General features: G+C 37.9%; 1 non-coding gene across 1 annotated transcript; it reads right to left on the bottom strand.

The window, feature by feature from the left end:
- Nucleotides 1-22,301: 22,301 nt before the first annotated feature.
- On the bottom strand, nt 22,302-22,408 carry LOC141645541 (small nucleolar RNA R71). The gene has a single exon (XR_012545021.1). It is a non-coding gene; the product is annotated as a small nucleolar RNA R71 (small nucleolar RNA).
- Nucleotides 22,409-22,987: the final 579 nt, after the last annotated feature.

Genomic DNA, 22,987 nt, shown 5'->3' on the forward strand with positions numbered 1-22,987 from the left:
ATTATGATAACATTGTCCATGAAGCTTGGAATGTTCCTGTTTATGGCTCTTCCACTTATAAGTTGTTTGCTAAGCTGAAAAATGTCAGGAAAAGCTTAAGACTAATGCATAAAGAGCATTTTACTAGCATCTCTATTAAGGTTCAGGGATTGAAGCAAGAACTGAAAGACTGTCAACTGGCTATGCAAGCTGTTAATTTTTCTCCTGACCTAATTTCCAAAGAAAAAGAGCTCCTGTCTCTTTACTGCAAATTTAAGCCTATTGAGAAAAACATAGCTCAGCAACAAGCTAAGGTTCATAATATCATTCATGATGACTATGCTTCAAAATTCTTCTATGCAAAAATTCAAGAAAGAAAACAACAGCAAATTATAGGTCAGATTAAGGATAGACATGGCACTGATAAAATTGGCCTGGTTAATGTTGCTGCTGGCTTTGTGGATTACTATCAAAGTCTTCTTGGTGCTAGCTCTCATGTCTCTCCCTTGGATAATGATTTCATTCAGCTGAGCCCTATTGTTTCTAGAGAAGCAGCTGATACTTTGATTCTTCCTATCACTAATGAAGAAATTAAAGCTGCTCTTTTTACTATTGGTTCAGACAAAAGTCCTGGGCCAGATGGGTTTTCCTCTGCCTTCTTTAAACACAGTTGGCCTCTTATTGGGGAGACTTTTTGCAAAGTTGTTCATTCCTTCTTATCTACTGGTAGAATGAGTAAGCAAGCTAATTCTACCTTGCTTGCCCTTATTCCTAAAAAGAAGGTTAATTAGCTCCACTGTCATGGATTTTCGCCCAATTTCTTGCTGTACTACTTTTTACAAGACAATCTCAAAAATTATATCCACTAGACTCAGCACTGTCCTTCCTCTTTTAGTTGGCCCTGAACAGGCAGCTTTTGTGAAAGGGAGGAGCATTCATGAAAACATTATGTTTTCCCAATCTTTAGTTAAAGGATATGACCGCAAATATCTCACTCTTAGGTGCTTGATTAAGGTGTATATTAGAAAAGCCTTTGATTCTCTCCAGTGGTCTTTTATAGAGAATATGCTGACAACTCTGAAATTCCCTCCTCAATTCATCTGTTGGATTATGGGATGCCTTACTAGCTCCTGGTTCTCTATTAAGCTAAATGGTTCAGTCCATGGTTTCTTCCAAGGGAAAAGTGGAGTCAGGCAAGGAGACCCTCTCTCCCCTTATATTTTTGTCCTAAGCATGGAGATACTTTCTAGATACTTGAGATGCCTCAACTCTCATCCTCAAGTGTCTCTTCATCCAAAGTGCTCTAAAATGAAGCTCACTCACCTAATCTTTGCTGATGACCTCATGATCTTTATTAGAGGGGATGTGCCCTCTGTGCAGGCTGTTTCTCAAACCCTCAACCTCTTTTCCTGCTGGTCTGGGCTTCAAGCTAATGTGGATAGAACTGAAATTTACTTTGGTGGAGTTTCCCCTAGCATCAAGTCCCAGATTCTGCTCACCTCTGGGTTCTCTGAGGGATCTTTCCCCTTCAGGTATCTTGGGCTGCCTTTAAACACAGCTCGCACTACTGTGGATATGTATGGTATCCTTGTGAACAAAATTCAGGCCTCCATTCAACACTGGTCTTCCAAATTACTTTCTTATGCTGGTAGACTTCAGCTTCTCAACAGTGTAGTCTTTGGCATTGAGAACTTCTGGTGTGCCAGTGTCTTACTCCCCAAAAGTGTGATTAAAACAATCAACAAATTATGCAAGAATTTCTTCTGGAATATCAAAGCCACTGACAAAAAGATGATTGTCAAGAGCTGGTCCAGTATCTGTGCTCCATCTAATGAAGGTGGTTTTGGGGTCAAAGAGCTACTCTCCTGGAACAAAGCGCTTATATCTAAATGGTTGTGGTTGCTAGATAGGACTCCTTAGGGACTTTGGAGCATTTGGCACTCTGTCTATCATCTCTCCCATTGTTCTATCTGGGATGTTGTTGTTCAGGACAGGTACAGTGAAAGCTTCAGGAGTATAATTAGTGTCAAAAATGACTTGCTGTCTGCCACTGGTTCTCCTGCTGCTGCAAAAGCTTTACTCCATAGTTGGTGCTCTGGTGATAAATTCCATGTTGCTGCAGCTTATACCTGGTTTAGGCCTTGTCACGCTACTGTCTCTTGGTCCAAGGGTCTTTTTCACAGGGTGGTGGTTCCTAGACATAGCATTATATCTTCTCTGGCTTGTCAACAGAAACTAGCAACAATGGACAACCTAATCCTAAAGGGATTTATCACTCCTAATAGATGCGTCCTCTGCAAGCAAGATAGTGAAACTCATGACCATTTGTTCTTTGCTTGCCCATTCTCTCAGCAGCTTTGGCAGGAGCTCATGGTCTGGACTCGCGTTTCCAACATGAGTAATCATTATCACAGGGAGTTGGACTGGTGTTTGCACAGGCAGTCTAGACGACATTGGAAGCACACATGGTTTCTAAGCTGTCTTACCTGTGCCATCTACACTATCTGGAAAGAGCGTAATTGCAGGATATATAGCACCCAAGAACACAATGTGCAACAGATGCTCAATCAGGCCAAATTTATAATTTCTGTGTCTTTGCTATATAGGTCTTCTTCACGATGTTCTTCTCGTTTTATTGCTACCTTACATTCTTGATAGCCTTTCTTCTTAAGGCTATATGGGCTATTCTTTTGTAAGATTTTATCCTTTTCTTTTTCCCGAACTTGAGGATGAATAAAAGGATTATACCTTCTTGCAAAAAAAAAAAAAAAAATTAATAATAATAATAATAATAATAATAAAAAGTTTCTCTTCACTATTTATTGAATGTTTATGCCGATAAAATTATGAGAAGTTGTGTGTTTCTTTCAGACTCTTAATGTAAGTTTTGCCATGCTGGCTACCATATTAAACGTTATTGTTGAACTATAATCTAAGATAAAATAATTTTACGTCTGCTACCTCCTTAAATAGTAGATATGTTTTCATTTTATTTGTCCCAAAAACTTAAAAAAGTACTAATGAAAACTAGAGGTGACAAACAATGGCACGACATGAAAACGAGACACAAGCACAACATGAAATTAACGGGTTTCGGTGGAGGCTTAATAACCCACTTATGTAAGTGGGTTGACACGAACATGGCACAAGATTTAATTGGGTCGCGTTTGGGTTAAACTCTTTAAACTCAAACCCGAAACGAATGATATGCTTACTAAATTAATCTTATTCTATCCTGATCACCTATCAGAAAAATATATTTAAAATTCCAAATATTGACATAACAGTATAGCAAGACATGAAACCGACACAATTTACTAGTTTGGGTTGAGGCTTGATGACCAAGTTATGTGCATGGATCGAGACTAACACGACACGAGATTTAATTGGGCTGGATTTGGATTTTAAGGGCTCTTAACCCGTTTACATATGACACAAACACGAATCCGACAAGATCCGATCTGTTATGAGGGTTAATGAAAACCTAAAATTAAAGGAAGTTATGTTAATCTATGTGGTTTTAAATATATTAAATTAATTTTTTTTATGACATATATTTGTACAATCTTAAGGGTTTTAATTACTCCGAGATTTGAATGATATAACCTGTTTTGTATAAAAATTACATATAAAAAATTAATAAATAAGAGTACCTAAGTTGCAGAAAGATTTGACATATTAGAATGGGTTATTTAAGACGTATTTTTATCTATTAAGTATTTTTAAATTTGTCATAAAACATTTCTTAGAAGAATATGTTTTGCATAGTAATAAATTTGGTCGTTCTAGGGTACGAAAAATTTATGTCATAGTGAATGTAATGCCCTTTATTTGTTCTGATTGAATATATTAGTTCTAAATTTTTAAAGATTATTGACAATGTACTTCAACATATGTATAGTTTGTAAATAGTTTCGTGGCCTAAACAATGTACATAATTATTATCTCTTTAATTAGCCGATTGTAAATTTATTTTTTTCTTTTGTTGTTACTTGATATCGGTTAAAAGTTGAAGTTCTTAGGGAATAAGTTTATGAATTATTTTACATAAATTATATGTTAATATTTTTTAACGAGTTCACAAAAATTTAGAAGTGATGATTTCAACTAATGTCAATTTTAATCTTTTTAGAATTGAAGACTTTGTTAGTCTTAGGGACTTTTATATTTTTTTAGGGTAAAAAACGTGTATCAACTACGACCTAAAAAGTTATTGCGTTAACAAGTTTATTACCGAATTTTATAAGTTAAACATAATATAACATATACATTGAACAGTTGTTCCCATCACAAATTGTCCTAATATTTTCTTTATATATATTGGTAACCAGAAGATAGATATGCAATTGTATATGTAATAGTTCGATAGACTATACGAGAATATTTTGATCAAAAGATTTAAACTTAAATTATTTGATGAAAGTGAATTTAGTATTAGGATGTATATGTAATTTATCTACAATGTTTAACTAATACATACCAATATTAATTAATTAGCGATAAAGACAAAATATACTTAACAGATTATGGAAGTTGAAAGCCAGAAACATATTTCGTTAATCAACCAATAATAAGATGCAAGCAAATGATTTCAATCAAATTTCTTGTGCTTTATCAGATGAATATGGACCAACATGTTCACATTAGCTATTTTAACAATTTAGTATGAAACAATAATAATTGTATTCACTAAACAATTTGGATCGTTCGAATATGGCAAAAAAAAACATTTCTTATTCAATATGTTTTTTTGAATACAATTTTTTTTTAAGTTAGAACTCTAATTAGAAACTTGTCCATTTTTCTTACAAAGTTGCCATATTTGATCATTCTTACGCCAAGCTTGTTTACCTTTTTTAGCGGGATAAAGACGCTTGTAAACAATAGTCACTTCTGTAAGAAACTCGTGACAATCCTCTCCAACCTCTAGCAAAGCAGTACAACATTCTTTTGATACATCCACTCCGTCCTCAAATACATATTTTGAAATGACACCACCACAATTTGCGCCTAAGCCGCTTGCACATTTTTGGAACGCATCCAACGTCGCGGGGCTAGGTGCATCAGCAAAATTTGTTGCAAAAGCATTTTCGGCAATGACAACCAAGGAAACTAATAGAAGAGCCATCATTAGTGTTTTTGACTCCATTATGAAAATTTAATTAAAATATTTGACTTTTGTTATTATAAAAATTAACTTTTTTTATTCTGCGATGATTGTTTGAAAACTAGTGTCTTTGTGTACTAATTAATATTGTATGACGTAATGTAACGTTTTAGTTTATACAAAATAAACTTATCTCATAATTAATATTTTACAAAAGTTAATTTATATGCATCATTTATAATAATAATAATAATAATAATAATAATAATAATAATAATAATAATAATAATAATAATAATAATAATAATAATAATAATAATAATAATAATAATAATAATAATAATAATAATAATAATGAGTTTCTCTTCACTATTTATTGAATGTTTATGCTTATAAAATTAGGAAAAGTTGTGTGTTTCTTTCAAACTCTTAATGTAAGTTTTGCCATGCTGGCAACCATATTAAACGTTATTGTTGAACTATAATCTAAGATAAAATAATTTTACGTATGCTACCTCCTTAAATAGTAGATATGTTTTCATTTTATTTGTCCAAAAAACTTAAAAAAGTACTAATGAAAACTAGAGGTGGCAAACAATGGCACGTCATAAAAACGGGACACAAACACAACACGAAATTACGGGTTTCGGTGGAGGTTTAATAACCCGCTTATGTAAGTGGGTTGACACGAACATGGTACAAGATTTAATTGGGTCGCGTTTGGGTTAAACTCTTTAAACTCAAACCCGAAACGAATGATATGCTTACTAAATTAATTTTATTCTATCATGATCATCTATCACAAAAATATATTTAAAATTCCAAATATTGACATAACAGTATAGCAAGACATGAAACCGACACAATTAACTAGTTTGGGTTGAGGCTTGATGACCAAGTTATGTGCATGGATCGAGACTAACACGACACGAGATTTAATTGGGTTGGATTTGGATTGTAAGGGTTCTTAACCCGTTTACATATGACACAAACACGAATCCGACAACATCCGATATATTTTGAGGCTTAATGAAAACCTAAAATTAAAGGAAGTTATGTTAATCTATGTGGTTTTAAATATATTAAATTACTTTTTTTTATGACATATATTTGTACAATCTTAAGGGTTTTAATTACTTTGAGATTTGAATGATATAACCTGTTTTGTATAACAATTACATATAAAAAATTAATAGATAAGGGTACCTAAGATGTAGAAAGATTTGACATATTAGAATGGGTTAGTTAAGACGTATTTTTATTTATTAAGTATTTTTAAATTTGTCATAAAACATTTCTTAGAAGAATATGTTTTGCATAGTAATAAATTTGGTCGTTCTAGTGTACGAAAAATTTATGTCATAGTGAATGTAATGCCCTTTATTTGTTCTGATTGAATATATTAGTTCTAAATTTTTAAAGATATTGACAATGTACTTCAACATATGTGTAGTTTGCAAATAGTTTCGTGGCCTAAACAATGTACATAATTATTATCTCTTTAATTAGCCGATTGTAAATTTATTTTTTTCTTTTGTTGTGAAGGGAGCCACAATGGCGATATTGATGCTAAAGGGAGTTAAACTCGAGTAATAAGTACCACCATCTCTAATGTCTTACCAACTAAACTACTTGATATCGGTTAAAAGTTGAAGTTCTTAGGGAATAAGTTTATGAATTATTTGACATAAATTATATGTTATTATTTTTTAACGAGTTCACAAAAATTTAGAAGTGATGATTTCAACTAATGTCAATTTTAATCTTTTTAGAATTGAAGACTTTGTTAGTCTTAGGGACTTTTTTATTTTTTTAGGGTTAAAAACGTGTACCAACTACGACCTAAAAAGTTATTGCGTTAACAGGTTTATTACCGAATTTTATAAGTTAAACATAATATAACATATACATTGAACAGTTGTTCCCATCACAAATTGTCCTAATATTTTATTTATATATATTGGTAACCAGAAGATAGATATGCAAATGTATATGTAATAGTTCGATAGACTATACGAGAATATTTTGATCAAAAGATTTAAACTTAAATTATTTGATGAAAGTGAATTTAGTATTAGGATGTATATGTAATTTAGTTACAATGTTTAACTAATACATACCAATATTAATTAATTAGCGATAAAAATAAAATATACTTAACAGATATGGAAGTTGAAAGCCAGAAACATATTTCGTTAATCAACCAATAATAAGATGCAACCAAATGATTTCAATCAAATTTCTTGTGCTTTATCAGATGAATATGGACCAACATGTTCACATTAGCTATTTTAACAATTTAGTATGAAACAATAATAATTGTACTGTATTCACTAAACAATTTGGATCGTTCGAATATGGCAAAAAAAAAACATTTCTTATTCAATATGTTTTTATGAATAAATTTTTTTTTTAAGTTAGAACTCTAATTAGAAACTTGTCTATTTTTCTTACAAAGTTGCCATATTTGATCATTCTTACGCCAAGCTTGTTTAGCTTTTTTAGCGGGATAAAGACGCTTGTAAACAATAGTCACTTCTGTTAGAAGCTCGTGACAATCCTCTCCAACCTCTAGCAAAGCAGTACAACATTCTTTTGATACATGCACTCCGTCCTCAAATACATATTTTGAAATGACACCACCACAAGTTGCGCCTAAGCCGCTTGCACATTTTTGGAACGCATCCAACGTCGCGGGGCTAGGTGCATCGGCAAGAATTAGTTGCAAAAACATTTTCGGCAATGACAACCAATGAAACTAATAGAAGAGCCATCATTTGTGTTTTTGACTCCATTATGAAAATTTAATTAAAATATTTGACTTTTGTTATTATAAAAATTAACTTTTTTTTCCTGCGATGATTGTTTGAAAACTAATGTTCTCGTGTACTAATTTATATTATATGACGTAATGTAACGTTTTAGTTTATACAAAATAAAACTTATCTCATAATTAATATTTTACTAAAGCTAATTTATATGCATCATTTATAATAATAATAATAATAAGTTTCTCTTCGCTATTTATTGAATGTTTATGCCGATAAAATTATGAGAAGTTGTGTGTTTCTTTGAGACTCTTAATGTAAGTTTTGCCATGCTGGCTACCATATTAAACGTTATTGTTGAACTATAATCTAAGATAAAATAATTTTACGTGTGCTACCTCCTTAAATAGTAGATATGTTTTCATTTTATTTGTCCCAAAAAAATAAAAAAGTACTAATGAAAACTAGAGGTGGCAAACAATGGCACGACATGAAAGCGGGACACAAACACAACACGAAATTACGGGTTTCGGTGGAGGCTTAATAACCCGCTTTTGTAAGTGGGTTGACACGAACATGATACAAGATTTAATTGGGTCGCGTTTGGGTTAAACTCTTTAAACTCAAACCCGAAACGAATGATATGCTTACTAAATTAATCTTATTCTATCCTGATCATTTGGGTTGTAAGGGTTCTTAACCCATTTACATATGACACAAACACGAATCCGACAAGATCCGATCTGTTATGAGGTTTGATGAAAACCTAAAATTCAATGAAGTTATGTTCATCTATGTGATTTTAAATAGATTAAATTACTTTTTTTTTTCACATATATTTGTACAATCTTAAAGGTTTTAATTACTCTGAGATTTGAATGATATAACAAGTCTTGTATAACAATTACATATCAAAATTTAAATAGATAGGGGTACCTAAGATGTAGAAAGATTTGACATATTTGAATGGGTTAGTGTGGACAAGGGCAACCCGCACGCCAAGCTAATCCGTGGACATGCGGCAGTCAGATAGCCACGCTTGGCGGCGTAAGAAATTCTTTCGACCAGATCGTTTAGATCGGTCGGTTTCATCTCGGCAAAGGTCTCGAAACGATGTTGAGATGTTCGGAGTCGCCACCAAACAATTATGGGATGTCTGGAAATCATTCGGGTGCACTTTATACCTAGGTCAATCAAGGCAAAAAGCGGTGATTGACATAGGTACTAAAGATAAGGAGTCGTCCGTGTTTAGCATCCTATCGCTAGAATGACTCTCGTTCGCCCTGGATAAGGTCATCCACTATCCAAAGTTTCTGAGTAAGAGGTGAGGGTACGTACTGGGATGCCCTTTAATCAGAAACCTAATTCCGCCCGCGGTAGCGGCCTCTACTGATCGATCTTTGTTGGTTAAGTGCAGAAGTTGATAAAACGGGTGAAATGCATGAATGCGCATCCACAAGTTTAAACCTAACATGTGAGATTTTTCTATGTCGGTTGTTTATCCAAATATCAAGTAATTGATGTCGAGTTAGATTTAATGTAGATTTGCATACAAGACGGAAATTAAACATCCATTTAACGAGTTAGGTTTATGATGCATAACATGATCCATTTGTCTTAAAAAAGTGTTTTGTAAAGTGAGAACTCATCAATCTGATCCGTCCTATATTCGGGTCAGCCGAAGTCAGGATCGTCCTAGATGAGTGCTGGAAAGGAAATAGAAGCAGCAACAGGCAACCTATGGAGGCGCGAGCTATGAGGCGATGCAATGGAGCCTGTCCTGGTTTGAAATGTAGAAGGCAGGATCTGCCTTGGGGCACGAGCCGTTGGGCAACGTATGAGGCCTCTCCTGGTTGTTTAAAACGCTTATGGAATTGTTTGTGAAATCGCTTGTGAAAAGGGTGTCAAAACCCGTTTTGTTGAAAAGGTCATTAAGACCGCTTTCGTGCTAATATGAGGAACGGAACTCGGAATAATTATCATTATGTTGATAATATTCGATGTCGGGTTCGGTTTTGCAAGCTTGACATGGATAATTTTGTAAAAAGGATGTGAAAATATTTATTATGAACTATTTATATTAAGTTCATTGCTTTGTAAATAAAGTGTAAAAAGTGCTTGATATGAACTAATTATATTAAGTTCATTGGTTTAACTAGTCAAAATTCATCATCGTACTTGGGTGCGTTTTGAGCGACGTGGCCACCTGGGCTGCTTGAAGAGGCGCGAGCATGTCCGCGGGTCTTCAAGTTGTCTTGTCACTATCACGCATTTGGATTTCAGGTTTGTTCTATCCCAGGTTTTGTAGGACATGATTGTTGTACTTGACCATCAAGTATACCTTGTATACTTAGCATGGAAGGTTTGTGAAGTTTGTTTTTTGGGTTTGACTCGGTTTGACCCGTTGTTGGAGTCGGGATTTGAATTTTGAATCGGTTTTTGGTCCGGTGTCGGTTTTGACTCTAGTTAGTTTCATTGCGACCCCGTCGTCGTGCACAAAACACTCCAGGTACTTTTGAAATGTTTTAAAAATGTTTCATTTTCGAAATCGTTTTTTCATTTTTCCGACGCATAGTTAATATAAACTGTCGATCAAACGTAGCGAATCCTAAGCATGTTGTTGTCTGATAATCATCGGCTGCTTGTTAAGGATTCAACAGATACTGGGTATCTACAGACCCCCTACTTTGATTGAGGCTTGGACATGGCGAAAGTCAAAGTACAGCCCCTAGGCCAATCAATGATTAAAACCTGGAGACCGAAGCGACGTCGAGGCGGCTCAAAATGATTTTGCCAAGGACTTGCCTTCAGGAAGGGCGATGTCGAGGCAACTCGGGGATTCGAGTCAAGGACCTGCCGTCGGGAACAGTTTAGAGTTTGTCGACTGCCAGCGCGGATCGCTTAAAGTCCATTAGACTACGTATAGAGGCTTGCCAGCCATAGGGAGGAGTCATACCTGAGGCATCTTTGCTTCTTGTTTGTGCGCAAAGGCTCGCTAGCCATCGAGGGTCGAGTAATCGGCTGCGGGAAATAGCCTGATTTATCGGCCTTATTTTAAGAGGTTGGTGCATAGAGACTTGCTAGTCGATTGAAGGTCGAGTAATCGACTGCGGGAAATAGCCGGATTTATCGGGCTTATTTCAAGAAATTGATGCGTAGAGACTCGCAAGCCGTTGAAGGTCGAGTAATCGACTGCAGGAAATAGCCTGATTTATCGGGCCTATTTTAAGAGGTTGCTTGTTGTTACTGGACTCCGCAGGGAGGTTTCCAGGTGTTCTGCTAGGGGATTTTGATGTTTATTATGGATGTTTGCGGTGCCAGGAAAGGATAGACTTTTTGTAGTTTGAGCCTGACTCTTGTGGATGACGGCCTCTATTATTGCCACTCGTAGTTTGGAAGAGAAGTAATGGTTTTTATTGTCGTTGCTTAGAGTTTGTGAAAATAGCGAATTTGAATTCCGTCATTTGCTATTTTGTGTTTGGAAAATTTCGTTGTGATAATAGCGAGTTTTACTTTCGCCATTTGCTGTTTGTCGTCTTTTTTTGAAAATAACAATTTTTAATTCCATTATCTTGCAATTTTGTGAGAAATAGCGAGGTTGAATTTTTGCCATTTGCTATTTTTTTTTGGAAATGAGTTTTTAATTCCGTCGTTTGAAATTTGTGAAAATAGCGAGTTCGAATTTCACTATTTTGTTTTTCGTTTGAAATTGACGGTTTTTAATTCCGTCTGAAATTTGTGAAAAATAGTGAATTTGAATTTCGTTATTTTGCTATTTGTGAAAAAATGACGGTTTTTACTTCAGTCGTTTGAAATTTATGAAAATAACGAGTTCAAATTTCGCTATTTTGTTTTTTCTTTGTTTGAGAATGACGGTTTTTAATTCCATCGTTTGAAATTTGTGAGAAATAGCGCATTTGAATTTTGCTCTTTTGCTATTTAGGAAGAAAATGGCAGTTTTTAATTCAGTCATTTGCAATTTTGTGAGAAATAACGAGTTTGAATTTCGCTATTTTGCTATTTGTGAAGAAAATGACGGTTTTTAATTCCGTCGTTTGAAATTTGTGAGAAATAGCGAATTTGAATTTCGCTATTTTGCTATTTGTGAAGAAATGACGGTTTTTAATTTCTTCGTTTGAAATTTGAGAGAAATAGCAAATTTGAATTTCGCTATTTTGCTATTTGTGAAGAAAATATTGGTTTTTAATTCCGTTGTTTGCAATTTTGAGAAGTAATAGCGAGTTTGAATTTCGCTATTCGTTATTTTGTTAGAAAATGACAGTTTTTAATTCCGCCGTTTAAAATTCGTGAAAATAGCGAGTTCGAATTTCGCTATTTTGTTTTTCGTTTGAAAATGACGGTTTTTAATTTTGTCGTTTGAAATTTGTGGGAAATAGCAAGCTTGAATTTCGCTTTTTTTTTTTTTTTTTTTTTTTTTTTTTTTTTTTTTTTAAAATGGCTGTTTTTTTTCTGTCGTTTGAAAATTGTGAAAATAACGAATTTGTGTGAGTATGGGCCAAAGCCCAAAATTTTGCCATTTTGCTAGGATCACCTCAAAGAGGCGTGAGCCTTTGTGCGATATAAGGAGCCTCTCCTTATTCTCTTAAAAGGACGCGAGAAGCAGTAGCTCCTCATTCCACTTCGTCTTCTTCGACAAAACGCCCATAATCACCAAAACCGCCATTTTTGATCCCGTTTTCTTGCTTGTGTTCATGCCATTGTCATTATGTCCTCTCAAGGTATGTAAATCCTCTTGATTCAATTTGAATTTGTTTGCCTTTTTGTTGATTGAATTAGGATGAAACCCTAACCCTTTTGAAATCGATTTGGGCGTTTTTGTTTTGCCCATTTCGAGTTGAATTGATGCTTGCATTAGGTTAGAAACCTATTTAGGAGAATAGGGGTGCTTTTAGCTCGCATTTTGGTCCCCGTTCCCGCTCCGTAGGCGCGAAAAATGCGAAGGAGACAAGAAATCGTCTCATTTTGCAATGTCGTGCTTGTTTGCTTGATTTCTGTGCCCCATATATAAGGTTTCATGTAGTCGGGGAAGGCCGTATTTGCTATGTTAAACCTTCGTTGGGTGCTAGGGGCAAAATTCCACAATTTGCCCTTGTCAGACGATCTTATGCTGACGAAATAAGCGCATGTTTGGGCTCGAACTGAGCCATATTGCTTTGAATAGAACTTAACGGTAGTTTAGGTCGTCTAGGGGCGTGATCGCGTCACGTTGCATTATTGTGGCCGTAATTTGAATTTTTTACCCGTTTGCGATCAATTTGGCGTAAAATTGCCTTTTTTTAGCTGTGTAAAATGCCCAGTTGTGTCGGAAATTTTGTTACTAATGTTTTCTTGCAAACCTTGTGTGGGCCCGAGGGTGCTGGATTGTTTTTGTAGTTATTGTTTTTTCTTCTGTTGTTTTGACTCGTCTTTTGCTTGGAAGAATGGCGAGTCATTTTTTTGTGAGTTTTTTTTTTTTGCTTGATGGGAATGGGCGGGTTTTCCCTTGCTGTTGTTTACTTTTGTTTTGCATTTGCAGGTGATTTTGTTTTTGGGATTTTGCCCGTTTTGTGTCGTCGTAATACCAAAATTTTGGCTGACATTGTTTTTGTTTTGGTTTCAGGTGGGTGTTTGGGGGCTACTAGGCCCGCTGGGTCCGGCCCGATCAGTACTTCAGGTGGTGTGCTGGAGGTAGCTGATACGGTCGTTATGTACCAAAAATAAATACCTAGCTACTACTAACAGAAGTCAGCGGTAAGTAGGGTCGATCTCCACAGGGAGGCGGTCACTATCTACTTGGCTATTCGGTCTGTCTATGTCACAAGTTGGGGGTTTTGAGTTGTTTGACTAAACTAAATAAGATAAAGCAAGAGAAAAAGAAATGAGAGGAATTAACAAGCAAGGGGGAGAGGACTAGGATTTCGGGTCATCAATGAACGTCAGTCAATCGCTGTTAAGGTCACAGATCAGTCGATGTGTCGGTCTAAGGGGCAATGAATATCTCCTTTCGGTCTCAATTCGCCCTAAAATGCCATTAGCTTAACTTTCGCCCTCACTAAAGCATCCTATTGTTCAATGCGGGTCTCACCCCTTCCAACCTTTCGGTCTAGGTCAAGGCTTACCAAAATTAAAAGGCTAATTGCATCGATTCAACTAGCAGGATACAATTATAGCAGCGATTAACAACATAGACTAAAACAACAACGACAACCTATAAACCTAATTAGCAATTAACATTAGTCCATTGAATCACCTAATCCTAGCAAGAGGAAATTAGCTAAACATAGTAAAAGAAAGAACAAGAATAAAGGGAAGAAAAACAATAAGCATTAATTAAATTAAAGAAAAAAAAGAAAGGAAGAAAGTTACAGTAGAAAAGGATCCGGAAAATAGGAGAGAAAATAGTATTCAACAGTAACCAGAGGAAAAAGTAACGTGTGATGTGTGTGGGAGAATTACAAATGACGTCTCCCTTTCCTATTTATAAGAAAAATAGCATTTTATTTAACCTAATGACGGATTATTAAAGCTAAAAGCCCGAGCCCATAAGAGAAACCACTCGATCGAGTGGTTTTAAACTACTCGATCGAGTAAAATAAAGCTTAAACCACTTGATCGAATAGAAAATCTACTCGATCGAGTAAATCCTAAAATGCAACTACTCGATCGAGTAGAAAAAGGACTCGATCGAACATAATTGTACTCGATCGAGTACTTTCCAGCGCACAATTTCCTGCTTTGCGCACTGAACTTCAAACGGCTGCCGTTTCTTCATTACTTGCGCAAACAGGGCGATTTCGGTGGCGTTGGAAAGATAAGAGGACAATATTTCATCTCCAATTGTACTCACCTGAATATAAATTGTAGAACTCGAGATATGGCTCTTCAAAGTAGGCACTAGTAATTTGAACTTCTTCCTTTGCTCGCCTAGCTATCTTTCTTCTTTGCGCATCTCAAAATAGCTACATTCCCACTCTAAATTCACTCTTCCTCCAAATTCATGCTAAACGGACTGTAAAAGGCTTGATTTCACTACTTTTTGGTTCATTCCTGCAAATAAGACAAAACAAACCAAAGTAGCATATTCGGGGCATTTCGTAGCATAAAACTATGATAATAGCATAGAAATACGTGCATAAAAAGGCCTAAAAGGACTATATAAAATGCACGTATCAGTAGCGGTAGTGTTTTTGGTACTTCTTGGGTACCACGTACTTTGGTGATAAGGGCGAGCGCTTGTCGATCAAGGTCCTTCCTCTGCTTGCTGACTTGGACGCCCTAAGTCAGTACGACTAGGTGACGCCTGCTCTGGCCCGGTTCACTCACTACTTGCACGCCGCCGTCCGCCTGGAGACGATGGAGGATGCGAGTTCTCCCGCTTTGGTTGGTCCCGGCCTCATCTTGGAGGTTCGAGTGTTTTTGTTGGTTGTTTGTTTTTTATTTTGTTTTCTTTTGTGTTGTGTTGCAGTGTTTTTGAAAATTGGCTGTTTTGTCGTTGCTACATTTTTGTGTCACAGGCTTGATTATTTTCTTACCTACCCTCCTTGCGTCCGAAGGCGGTGGACGGTGGCTCGGAAGAAGTCCACCAAGTCCACTTACTTGGACTGTAGGTGTCAAGTGAACGCCATTCAGCTCGGCGATGTGAGTTTTCGTTCCTTGTTTATTTTGTTTTGTAAAAAAGAGGTAGAGATAGGATGACTAGGTAGCTAGAAATCCCTGGTTAATGGACTAGTTTTGTCATGGATTCAGTTTGTTGGGTGGTCATGGGACCACTACACAGGTGTGCCTGTCTTTGTCAGAGAGCGTTTGCGGCCCCGTAGTTCTCAACGCTTGTACCTAGAGACGGCGATCGACACTGTTTGGTACCTTGGTGAGCGTTTGGCTCGCCAGTGCTTCAGCGAGATCTTTGGGGTGCCTAACGAACCGCCTAGGGTGCTGTTCCAGGAGTCGACGCCTGACGAGGTTGCGAAGCACCTTCATGGCCGTGGAGGTGAGGACTTGTTGTTGCGGGGGGTACACTACGACACCTTTCGCTTGTTGAGGCTTCTTGGTACCTGATTGAGGTATGTTTCCCTCAGCTCTTGCTCATTGTTGTTTTTTGGTTTTTCGGTAGAAGGGTTCGTTACCTTTGACATGGTTTTCCGTTGCAGTGTGTTGACCACCTCATGAGCCCCCAGCTTTCACGGCACATACCACCTTCTTAGGCTCGATCGCCGAGGAGTTGCAGCTCCGTCTGCTAGAGCCTGCGGTTCCTGAGCTGAGCGATGCTGGCATGGGTGTAGGTTGACGGTTTGGAGGGTGAGCTTCTAGTTTGAACTCTCCTCCTTGATTGTAATTTATTTTGCTCTATGTGTTGTTATTTTGTTGAAAGGTTTTGCTTTGTTATATTGGTGTCGACCGCTAGTCATCAGGCTCTGTAGCAGATGGCTAACCGGTGGATGGCACTTGCAGGTGACCTGGCTGCGAGGGAGCCTCGGCTTGTGCAAGTGCCTTTTGTTGGTTATTTTTGTGTTATTTTTTTTTTGTGTTTCATTTCATGGTCAGATCTTAGCGACCTATGTTGTGTTTTGCAGAGTACTGCGTATCCGGCGGAGCTTGCTCGGGTCCGTGTTGAGTTGGACGAGGCGAGGACGACGGTCTAGGCACAGGAGCTTGGAAACACTACTCGTGGTCAGGAGTTGAGGCGTCGTGAGGAAGAGTTGCGGAGCCGGGAAGCTAAGATCGCTTCTTTTAGGGCTCGGTTGGCCGAGGCAGAGGAGTTTTGTGTAACGATGGAGCGGGAGACGCTGGAGAGTTCTCCCGAGAGGACGCCAGAGCAGGATGTGGTGTTTGGTCTGCCCGCGACTCTTAGCGGGACCGAGGCGGGTCCGCCATGAGGCAGGAGTAGTTTGTAGGTTGTTTGCCCGTGTTTTGGACTTTGATTTGTATATGTGTATATTTGCTTGAGGCGGTTTGTATATATGTGTTTTTGGTTTGTAGTTTGTTTTTGCTTGGCTTTTTTTGTGTTGTGTTTCGGAGAAGCACGGTCAACCGCTGATTCCCCATTTGCTTTGACTTTTGTTCCTGCATTGTTAGTGTAGAAAATAGGCAACAGGTAGCACATACGCGTACACGTAAACATGCAAAGTATTTGTTATAAACAAAAATAACCATGGTGACTCAAAGTTAAAATTGAAATTGTTTGTTAAAAAAGAATTTTGAAAATTCCGCGACAAGACGTCACGTTTGGAATTGTTTTGAAATTTCGAGAAATTAATTCGTGTTTGCATTAAATCGCATCGAATTTTGCTAAAGTTGATTTGCAACTCAAAAATTAATACTCAAACCGCCATGAATGAATTTCAAAAGAGATTTTGTGAGTGTGTTGATTTTGAGTTTTGCGAGATCAAGACTCGAATTTGCAAAAGTGTTTTGAGAAAAATTGATGCCATGTTATCAATGTCGCGGAAATGCGAAAATTTTTGACTGAAATGGAAACGCGAGCCCTAAGGCGAGAACAGCGAGGTGTCAGAAAGAAACACAACTTGACAAGGACAAGTCAAGGTGCAGATTCTTAGAAGTAGCCCAAAAAGGCGCGAGCCCCTGGGCGATGCAAGGGACCTCCCCTTTTTTCGAAAAAAGGTGCTGATTGTTTTGTATAAATAGGGAGTTTTGTGCTTCATTGTTTCATTATCCGAAACACAAAACATCTCTACGAAAACCTTCTCTTCTTCTTCCACAAAAATAATTCATGGATACTTTCGAAAATAGGTTGCGACATTGGTCAATTGTTGGTGCTTCGTCAAGTCAAGGTGCAATCCTCATACTTTGAAGCATGCTCTCGCTTTGGGGAAGCGAAACATCATGTTTTCGTTTTACCGAAAGATGAAATTTGCCTTCTTGCCGAAGAGGTAGCTGCTACTGAAGGGTGACCAACTTGTTCTCCGGTGCTTCCTCCTACTCGATTGTGCTATAAGGAGAAGCTTCGTTCCATGCTAGGCTTGTCTATGAGCCAAGTGAACTTTCTTCTTGCTCCTCATGGGGTTGATATGTTGTCTCTTATCAACATCTTTTCTGATCCGATCCCTTGGATGCTAATACTTCGAAGGTGGCTAGGAGAAGGGCTCTTGCCTTTTGCCTAGTGCATGCTTACCTCCTTGTTGATGCTTTGAAGAAGGAGGGGTCAAGGTGGTATAGTAGCATGACCCTTGTTCATGTTTTCGAGCAAATGGAGCATGGGTTGTATCCATCTTGGTTAGTGCTTGGTGAGATTGTTCAAGCTTTGAATAAGAAAGGCTCTTGTGAAGAAGTCCCTTCATTTGGGTCCCCAAGGATCCTCCAAGTATGGCTTATGGAGAGGCTAAAGTATGTTGAGCCTCTGGTTGATGCTTCTTCTTACTCCTTTCGTCATCTTACCATGAGGAAGAAGTTGTATGCGGATAGCTTTGCGTCCACCAAGGTCTATTGGACCTCGAAATTGGTGGAGGAGGGTGGTCCTCACATCCAATGGGTGGTGTTGTGGTGGCACTTGAGGTCCTTTACGGGGTTACCCGCTCCGGCCACTTGTTCTTGCTCTTTGATGGTTGTGGGCTTTAAGGTTGCTTCCTTCATCTATCCGGAAAAGGTCATGAGGCAAATGGGCAATCAACAAAAGGTGCCCGCTCAAGATACTCTCGTCCAAGAGAGTATATTCCGAAACTCCGAGCTTGTGGAGGTTTTCAAGAGGTGGTGGATCACTCTCCCAATTTGGGAGGTGCCAAACCCCGCTTTAACGACATGGGTGACTCCCGCTATGTCAAATGGTCAAGAGCTCAAAACTTGGAAGCAAGGTCAAAGTTCCGCAAAGACGAAGTCGTCGACTTGAAGTATCGGGAGGTTGGTAAGGCAAACCGTGCCTACTTTGACGACTTTGGCGATAATGTGAGCCCGGATATGATGAGGCCGCCGAAGAAGAGGAGCCTTGTTTTTGTTTTGTTGTGAGGAAAGGGGATGAGTGTTTTTGAAGTTTGTTTGGGTTGTTGTTTTGTGTGTGTGGGAATGGTTGTATCCTTCTTGTGTAAGAAAGGATTGCCTATGTATTCACCTGAAGAGGTAAAATCAAACCATCCTCGTAGTTCAAATGTTTTGTTTGAGTTGGGGTTTATATTTTTGTTTAGGTGTTATGGTTGTATCCTTCTTGTGTAAGAAAGGACTGCCTACGTATACACTTGAAAAGGTGAGATCAAACCATGCTCGTAGTTCAGGTGTTTTGTTTGAGTTGGGGTGTATATTTTTGTTTGGGTGTTGTGGTTGTATGCTTCTTCTATAAGAAAGGACTGCCTAAGTATTCACCTGAAAAGGTGAAATCAAACCATGCTCGTAGTTCAGGTGTTTCGTTTGATTGTGCAAATGGATGGTGCCTATGACATATCAAAGGCTGCTGAAAACATGGCAAGGTGTCGTAACTTAGACTCGATTAAACATGCAATTTTAAATCAGAACTTTTGAGGAATTGACTTGAAAGGGGATTGCGGTCACTAGTTGTGAAACTAGGGAAAGGTTGCTAGTTGTTGGTGCTAAGGTTCAAGGTTAATATCTCTTGAGTTGGTCTAGGTTGGTTGGGTTTGTGAACTCTTCCCCATCTAGGTCACTCAATCTCACTGCGCCACCGAAAGGATTTTCTTGTCTAGGTATGGCCCGGCCCAATTGGGTTTGAATTTCCCCCTCGGATCGACGGGTAACGGTGCTTGAACCGACTTGAGGACCAAGTCGCCTTCTTTGATGTTTCTGGATTTGACTTTTTTTGTTGAATGCCCATTGTATACGCCGTTTGTATAGCCAGACGTTGTGAATGGCGTTGAGTCGCCGTTCATCTAGGAGGGTGAGTTGCTCGAACCTTCGACGGGTCCATTCCGCCTCAGGGACTTGACTTTCCAGTAGGATGCATAGAGATGGGACTTGCAACTCTACTGGTTGTATTGCCTACATACTGTATGCTAGGTAGAAGGGCGTTGCTCCTTGATGTGACCATAATTAGCGCATATTTAATCCCCGAATTAGCCTTGTTCCCATGCTTTTTAGTGCATATTTGGGTCATTTATTGTCTTTAGTTCTATGTTTTGCATATTCTTTGAGGTTTTGTGTCCTTGGTAGGAAAGAAGTGCAAACCTTGCATTTTCATGGCAAAATGAGACTAAATTGATTGAATTCAATGACCAAGCATCAAGGAGAGACAAGATTAGAAGGCCTTTGTACATATTATAGTAGTTGGGCAATGATGAGGAAAGATCCTTGCATCCTCGAGGAAATCCCCAAGGATTTTATGAAGGAAAGGAAGAAATGAAGAAAGAAGTGAAGCTGTCCAACAATCCGTACAGATTGACTGGAAGACGCCCGTCCTCCACCTCCACAATCCGGCCGTCTTCTCCCAAAGACGCCCGGGCAGCAAGACCAGAAGACGCCCGGATTCCCTTGAAGACGCCCGGGCAGAGACTGTTGAATCCGGTCGTCCTGTGCCTAAGACGCACGGATTCCAAGACAGCAAGATTTCGTTTCTTCAAGCTTCAATGAAAGATGCCCATTCTTCGAAAAATACCGGCGTTTCCCTGCTCAAATCTCAAAAGTGTAATTACTAGTTTAGCCCTTAGTTAACCCTAATGCATCCACCTAATTTCCACTATAAATACCCCATTAGTCTAATTGGAAGAGCATGTTCTTCTTATCAATTCTTAGAGTAGTTAATATCAATCAAATCTCTCTTTAGTTTTGTAATCAACAATTAATCAAGTTTTAATACAAGTTTTATTTCCTTAATCTCTCTTTTGTTCATCCTTTATTTTGGGTAATTGAAGATTATTTGGGTTATTATTGGGAGATTGATAACCTCTCAATCAAGCATCAAGTACTTCTTTTATTCTTTGCTTTATTATTGGAATCATTAGTAGGTATAATTCTCTTAATCCCTTTTTAATTATTGTTAATTACTTTCATTTGTTCATTATGTTTTACTTTGTTGGTATGATTGACAACCTTGCTAGCATGATCAACATGATAATGAGTGAGTAGTCACCTAGCTAGGGTTAATGGGTAATTAGGGGAAACCACCATGGGGAATGATTCATGCTTAAATTAATATGCTTTCATGGTTTATTTGCTTGCTTGTTTTGATCTCAACTCATGCACATATTATGTTTGATGAAATGCGAGCCTATGAATCCTTGCATTTTTACCCATCACCTATCTTTTCAATGAGACTTGTAAGACATAAACCAACTCGAGTCTCATTAGACCATGCATGTTGTTGAGTAGGGAAGACTAAGTAGACTTGTAGGTGTTGTACAATCTAATCGATTCGGCTCCGGGACCCAAACTTTCCTAGGATTGTAAGATATAACCCAACTCAATCCATCACAACAATAATTGCTTGCTTATAATTGAAGTACATGTTTGTATGATCAATTCCCATGAATCCCCTATGACCCCATGACATCCTAGTACTTTTTATCAATTGTTTACAACCCTTTTAATTCATCTTGCTTGTTTATTTTCATTGCTATTTAGTTTAGTGACCTTCTACATCAACCCCAATTGTGACACCTCTAAGACACCACTAGTTTCAATAGAAATCTCATCTCAATTCCCGTCCCTTGGGATCCGACCTTTACTTGCCTCTTTACTAATTGTAGAGTTGTTTGTGAAGCTATAAATTGTGTTTTGGTCTAGGAGCTTCCAACGACAATTGTTCCGAAAAATAGAATATAGCTCCGAGTCCGACCAAAAATGGCGCCGTTGCCGGGGATGGTGTTAACTTGATTTAGATTTTCTTATATTGTTATTAGATGTGTCTTTCTTTGCCTTGAGGAAGTAAAACTCCTCAAGGTTTGTTTTAATTGTTTTCGAGTTGTTTGATATTTGGCATGTCTAGAAGGTCACAAGGTGATTTGTTACCTTTTGATCGTGAAATTGAAAGAACTTTGACAACCAATAGAAGACTTGCTAGGAGAAATTTGAGAGGTATTAGTGAGGTTGTAGATATTCAACCAAATATTGAGTTCATCAACCCTTTTGCAAGAGAAGGTGAGGAGAACCTAACACAAAATACAACACAAAATCAACCCACAATGCCTAAGTTTTCATCACATTCCGTACCCACCGAGGAGAACCTACCCAATGGTACTCCCACACCACAACATTTGACCGGAAATTTTATTGCCAAATCCGCATTTATCCAATTAGTCGAAAGGAGCCAATTTGGGGGGATGCCTAGTGAAGACCCTCATTCTCATATGGAGACCTTTTGTGACTATTGTGATGCGATTTCTCAAACCGGTGTAACTCAAGACCAAATTCGATGGGTCTTATTTCCTTTTTCTCTAATTGGCACCGCGAAACAATGGTTGAAGGGCCTTGATAAGGCCACTCTCGGAATTGATTCTTGGAAGAAGTTGTCTCTAGCTTTCTACAAAAAATTCTACCCACCGGAAAAGACTAACATGCTAAGAGCTCAAATTACGGGTTTTAAGCAAAGGGATGAAGAATCTTTGTATGAAGCTTGGGAGCGGTTCAAAGGAATTTGTCGCTCATGTCCTCATCATGGACTTAGCGAGTGGTTCTTGGTACAACAATTTGTAACGGTCTATATGAAGATTCAAGGAACATTCTCAACATGGGATCAAATGGAATGTTCACCGAAGTTGATGACAATCAAACATGGAACAAAATTGAGGAAATGGCGGTCCAGAACTCACAATATAGTAGACCTCGCAAGGCTACTAGAGGAGGAAAGCATGAAGTGGACTCCGTTACTCAATTGGGTGCTCAACTTAGTGCGCACATTGATACCATCAATTTGAAGTTTGAAAAAGCTATGGCTAGACTTGAAGAAGCCTCAAAATCACCAAAGCATCATGTTAATGCCATGACGGCATCTTCATCAATCCCAAGTGGGATATTTGAGAATTGTGGAACTTTGGGACATGACCAAAGTGAATGTAGGGGAACAAATGAATAAGTGAATGCTTTCCAAGCATACAAGAGTGGTACCCCTTATTCCAACTATTATAATGAAAACACCAAATTCCATCCAAATCTCTCATATAAAAGCCAAAATGTTCAAAACCCTCAAACAACATACACCCCACCTCCCATGAGAAACCAAAATCAAAGACCCTTTTACAAC

Source organism: Silene latifolia, chromosome 2 (genome assembly GCF_048544455.1).
Source record: "Silene latifolia isolate original U9 population chromosome 2, ASM4854445v1, whole genome shotgun sequence".
Classification (NCBI taxonomy): domain Eukaryota; kingdom Viridiplantae; phylum Streptophyta; class Magnoliopsida; order Caryophyllales; family Caryophyllaceae; genus Silene; species Silene latifolia.